This window comes from Notolepis coatsorum, assembly GCF_963971535.1.
Source record: "Notolepis coatsorum genome assembly, chromosome: 8".
NCBI lineage: Eukaryota > Metazoa > Chordata > Actinopteri > Aulopiformes > Paralepididae > Notolepis > Notolepis coatsorum.
Genome location: NC_140172.1, coordinates 14,540,542 through 14,546,541, shown reverse-complemented (window position 1 = coordinate 14,546,541; position 6,000 = coordinate 14,540,542). Strand labels below are relative to the sequence as shown.

General features: G+C 43.1%; 1 protein-coding gene across 1 annotated transcript in view; it reads left to right on the top strand.

The window, feature by feature from the left end:
• Nucleotides 1–356: 356 nt before the first annotated feature.
• The window catches only part of LOC311233343 (uncharacterized protein), a gene marked incomplete at its 3' end in the record, with an annotated part of 37,152 nt that continues 31,508 nt past the window's right edge, over nucleotides 357–6,000 (top strand). The window contains exon 1 of the mRNA XM_084320318.1: nucleotides 357–441. The remainder of the gene's footprint in view (nucleotides 442–6,000) is intronic.

Sequence of the window (6,000 nt, the reverse complement as noted above, 5' to 3'; positions counted from 1 at the left end):
TCTGTACTTTAGTCTCAAGAAATTTAATTTACACAACTCAGTCGTAAAAAAAAAAAATCCAAACTTCAAATAACTACAATTTCGACAGTTTTCGGCTTGCCATTGCTCCGACTGCTTTGTTGTTGAATCAAGTCAAATCCTAGGTAAGCATATATTGTGCGTGTGAACGTTGACATGAAAAGTAAAAATGTAAAAAAAAAAAAAAAAAAGTAAAAAAAATATATATATATATATTGGTATCTCACTTGATTCGATACTCGGTAGTACCGACGTGTTTCGGTTCGGTACCTCAAAAGTACCGAATTCGGTACCCATCCCTAGTTCTCATGCTGTGTTTTATGTTTCATTTGATTCAAAGGGGATCACAGAGCGCACATGGCTGCTGGCCGTTATCAGTCTGGTTTCTGAGTGACAGCTGGTACCACACACCCTCATCAGTAAGTAAGTAACGTTTATTTGTATAGCAGCACATTTCACAGATACAGACGCACACAAGGTGCTTCACAGAATTAAGTACACAGTAGCTAACGGTATCAAGTAAGAGCAGATTAAAACGAGCTGAAACAGGACAGAAAGACATGGCCACACACGTTTAATTTAAAGCCTGTCTGAATAAAACATCTTTAGCTGGCTTTTAAAAGAACGACAGGATTCTGCAGATTGCAGCGGTAAGAGGAGGGTGTGGAAAGCACCTCTGGTGTTTAGACGGGTTGGAGGGATGGATAGCAGTTGTTGTTGAGATGACCTGAGAGCCAGGCTGGTAGACTGGTAGACTGGTAGACTGGTAGACTGGTAGACTGGTAGACTGGTAGACTGGTAGACTGGTAGAGTAGGCTGGTAGACTGGTAGACTGGTAGACAGGTAGGTTGGTAGACTGGTAGACTGGTAGAGTAGGCTGGTAGACTGGTAGACTGGTAGACAGGTAGGTTGGTAGACTGGTAGAGTAGGCTGGTAGACTGGTAGACTGGTAGACAGGTAGGTTGGTAGACTGGTAGAGTAGGCTGGTAGACTGGTAGACTGGTAGACAGGTAGGTTGGTAGACTGGTACAGTAGGCTGGTAGACTGGTAGACTGGTAGACTGGCAGGTTGGTAGGCTGGTAGGTTGGTAGACTGGTAGACTGGTAGACTGGTAGGCTGGTAGACTGGCAGGTTGGTAGGCTGGTAGACTGGTAGACTGGCAGGTTGGTAGGCTGGTAGACTGGTAGACTGGCAGGTTGGTAGGCTGGTAGGTTGGTAGGTTGGTAGACAGGTAGGTTGGTAGACTGGCAGGTTGGTAGACTGGCAGGTTGGTAGACTGGTAGACAGGTAGGTTGGTAGACTGGTAGACTGGTAGGTTGGTAGACTGGTAGGGTGGTAGACTGGTAGACTGGTAGGTTGGTAGACTGGTAGGGTGGTAGACTGGTAGACTGGTAGGTTGGTAGACTGGTAGGTTGGTAGACTGGTAGGGTGGTAGGTTGGTAGACTGGTAGGTTGGTAGACTGGTAGACTGGTAGACTGGTAGGTTGGTAGACTGGTAGACTGGTAGGTTGGTAGACTGGTAGGTTGGTAGACTGGTAGGTTGGTAGACTGGTAGACTGGTAGACTGGTAGACTGGTAGGTTGGTAGACTGGTAGACTGGTAGGTTGGTAGACTGGTAGGTTGGTAGACTGGTAGGTTGGGAAGATGGTAGGTTGGTAGACTGGTAGGTTGGGAAGATGGTAGGTTGGTAGACTGGTAGACTGGTAGACAGGTAGTGTGGTCAGCACTGTACCCATGTGTCTGACCATGCAGGGCTTTAAAAGTTTGCACCAGTACTTTGAACTGGACCCGGTAATTGTATTGTCATTATACAGGATCAGATATGTGACGGTTTAAAAGCTGTGCAGCTGCATTGTGAACAGTGTTCAGGTGGCCCAGCAGCACGGGACAGTAAGACTGACAGATACTGGACAATGATCTGTACACCATGACGCATTATCTAAATACTAGTGCGAATATTACATATATTTTCAATAATTGTATACAAATTCCTTGAATATATGGAACATGTTTGTTGGGGTTCTTTTTTTCCAAAGAAACGACTAGTCTAAATACAATTTTAAAGGAGCTGTAAGTGGCATTTCTTTTGTTAAAATACGTGTTAAATAGCTCTACATTCCAACAGCCATCACAGATATAGAGTGTTTGTCAGTAACATGGGTCTCTCAGTCCCTCCAGTAAATGGAAAATACATTTTCTGGTATCCAACCCGCACTTCATCCAATCAGGAGAGAGAACTAGACATTTAAAAAAATATATATATTTTTAGGAGCGGCTGGGACTAAGCACTCGCCTACCACCGCAGAGACTCTGGGATCGAATCCAGCTGTCAGCGGTACCTCCGGCTTGGTCAGTCGTCCCTACTAACACAATTGGCAGTGTTAGCGGGTGGGAAGCCGGTGGGGTATGTATCCTGGTCGTTGTAAACTGTGACTCCTACAGGTCGGTCGGGGCGCCTGTTCAGCAGGGAGGGGATCTGGGGGAAATAGCGTGAACCTCTGCACACGTTACATTCCCCCAGTGAGAGTCCTCACTGTCAGGTGAAAAGAAGCGGCTGGCGACCCCACATGTATTGGAAGAGGCATGTGGTAGTCCTACACCCTCCCCAGGCCGACAATGTGCGCAATGACCAGGAAGGGAATTGGCATAACGACTTGGGATGGGTGAAAAATACAGAAAGCCCCCCAAAGATATATATATATATTAACTTATTTTCACTCAGATTAAGAAATCTTGCCAAGCAAAATATGCTTACTGTACTGGCAGATATTTGTATGACGTGTATTCAAATTCAAACACAGTTTTTAATGGCGTAAAAACCAAATGTGGGTAAATTTTATTTATACAAATGACATGGAACAGGGGAATACTAGGAATCGGAAGTAACCTAAACAAGAAAACAAAAAACGGAAATAAAGTCCAAACAAAAAGCAACGCCGAGCGTCATCAATAATATAAGCCAAACAAAGTGTCAAAAGAAAACCACAGGAATTAAAAGTCCAATTGCCTGCCTGGGAACAAACATATTTTAAAAACTCACTGGACAAAACAAAGAGTAAAATAATGCAGATAAATAATAAAGGGAGCAGGCAGGAGGAGGTTCACCAGGCTGAGACTGTGGTACAAGATTTTTCTATGCTTTTCTCCCCCATCCCAATTTAGTCGTTATGCCAATTCCCCCCTACCCTACCTGGTCGTTGTGCGCATGTTCCCCCTACTGGTCGGTACAAGGGAACCCTGAAGTCTACCACATGCTTCCTCCGACACTTCCGGAGACAGCCAGCGGCTCTCTTTTCACCTGGCAGCGAGGACTCTCATTGGTGAAGCGTAACGCGTGGGAGGTCACGCTGCCTTCACCACTTCCTGCCTTTCGCTGAGCAGGCGCCCAGACCTGACCTGTAGGCGTCGCTGTCAACAACGCCAGATTCCCACCCTCGACTTCCCTCCCGCTAACTCAGCCAAACGAGTTAGTATGACGATCGGCTCAAGCCACAGGCAATGCTGACTCCGGGAGTCGAGACCGCAGCCTCTTGCATTGGTGACGAGCGCAATCTCCACTACGCCACCCGACCGCCCTATTATTAACTGGTATCTCAATGGGAAAAGCATAGGACTCGACTAACAGGATGTAAGTCTACCATCTGGCAAAGTGGAAGAGTGTGTGAGTTGTGAGCTTTATGGCAGGGTGGATTGGATAGGAAACAGCAATGGGGGACCAGTCTTTCCCTGGTCTGCATCCCCTTAACAATTGTGTGTATTGAGCCATACTGTACTTGTACCCATTCTTCACCGTGCAGATTGATTGATTGAATGAAAGTTTTATTAACAGATTGCAGAATGGGTACAGTACGGCTCAATACACACAATTGTTAAGGGGATGCAGACCAGAGAAAGACGTTTGTCTTGTTTACATCAGGGTCCCCCATTTTCAATTCATAATGAATTGTAAGTAAGGGTGCAACTTGCTCCGTGCAATCCATTCTTTGTGGATCTAGCCCTCAGTCATGGCTCAGTGATCGCCATCAGAATGTGGAGCTATTTTGTTAACAGGTACACCTTATTTTAACCAAAATATACCACTTTATTTACCGTATTGTCCCGAATATAAGAATATAAGAAGATTTTTGCAGCAAATTAGACCGTGAAAAAAAGGGGGGGGGCATCTTATCTTCGCCATATATATTGTAGTTGTCACTGTGAAGAAATATATTGATCCCCTTTTCCGGTAACCCTTTCACTGCCGCACTACCAAACAGTTAACCCTTTCACTGCGACAATACACAGAAGGTTAACCCTTGCACTGCCACACAACAGCAGGTTAACCCTTTCACTGCCACACTACAGAAGGTTAACCCTTTACTATCACACTACTGACGCTTACCGTCGGTAGTGTGATAGTAAAGGGTTAACCTTCTGTAGTGTGGCAGTGAAAGGGGTATGCTAGTATGTGATGTTTGGTATGAATGGGTAGCTTGATTCATATGATATCGGTGGCGTTGCATTCGCTTAAAAACTGAGCGTAGGTACGGCCTTCAAAAGACAGTGACGTTAATGTCGGATGATCCACTGGCTAGTAATAATCCGTAAATTTCAGAGGGTTGAAAGTAAGACCAAGTATGTTCAGGACTGAGGCGGAGTTATAATTATTATTATTCATTTTAATAAGGCGGTCTAACTGAAATATAACCTATGGTTCTATTTTAACATCATGGTGATCAATGAGGCAGTCTGACTGAAATATAACCTATTATGGTTCTATTGTTCACATTGAGATCTAAGTTATTTTAGATATAGGCTTACCAGCAGGCTACAGTTTAATTAAACGTGTATCTTATTTAAATAACTCAGTTGACTTTATAATAAAAAAATTTTAGAAAATCTTGGGTAAACCGGACCATTTAATAAAAAATATGTATACCTACCTTGTTTTATTCAATGTGTTACATTCTAGATAAAAACAAGATTTGTTCTTCAAAACATATTTTTCCAAGAATGAATCTTGGGAAAGAAAAAGGGAGGGTGTCTTATAATTCAGGGTTGTCTTCTATTCAGGCCAAGATGTTATTTATTTTTTAACCTCTTTATTCCCTTGTATTGAACTGGCGTGCAATACACTCTTTTTGGTGGATGTAGCAATACACCACGTAATCCCGTCCCTGCCTGCCTACCCTGTTTACACCCAAGGGGTAAAAAAAACACGTTACAAACTGAGCAGTACATTGGGCCAGCAGGTGTTCCTGGCTCCAAAAAGCACAGCTAATTGATTAATCAAAGCTAATTCATCCCATTGTGACATCATCAAGGGATAAGCAATTCTGAACCGCTTGTTAAATGGAAGACTTCACACCCGGGCCGCAAGGAGTACATTATGTCATAATTTCCCTCAAACTGCCAAATATATACCAAGACATTTTCTATAATATGTCCCCTTTAACACATTAGTCACAAGTCTTGATGTACAGACCATTTCATCCTGCATGAGTTGAATGTGTTGCTTCTGTCTTATACCGTGTATATATGTATTTATATTTTATATTTATTTATACGTTTACCCTTAGTTTGCCCCCCTCTTCTGTTACTGTAAGTGCCTTGGGTTCCTTGAAAGGCCCTATATATATTTAAGAAATTATTATTATTATAACAACACTTTAACACTGTACATCTGATTAGCACTATTACTCATTGCCTCTGCTCTCTACTACAGGGCATTTCTCAAGATAGCTGGGTTTAGACGGTTCCACTTTTTCAGCTGGTCTGAAATTCGGCAGAAGCGGAGTTAAAGTAATAATTAAATGAGATTTGCATTTTTTTTATTTGATAAAAAGTGGAAAGGTTATGGCACCAAAGATGCACATGGAACTACATTTCAAGACCAGTGTTGAGCGAAGGAATTACAACACCGTTGGGATTACATACTCACGGTTACTTGACTGATTTTTCAGTGCCGTAGTTTTCGTGTTTTTGATGTCGGCGTTTGCTGTG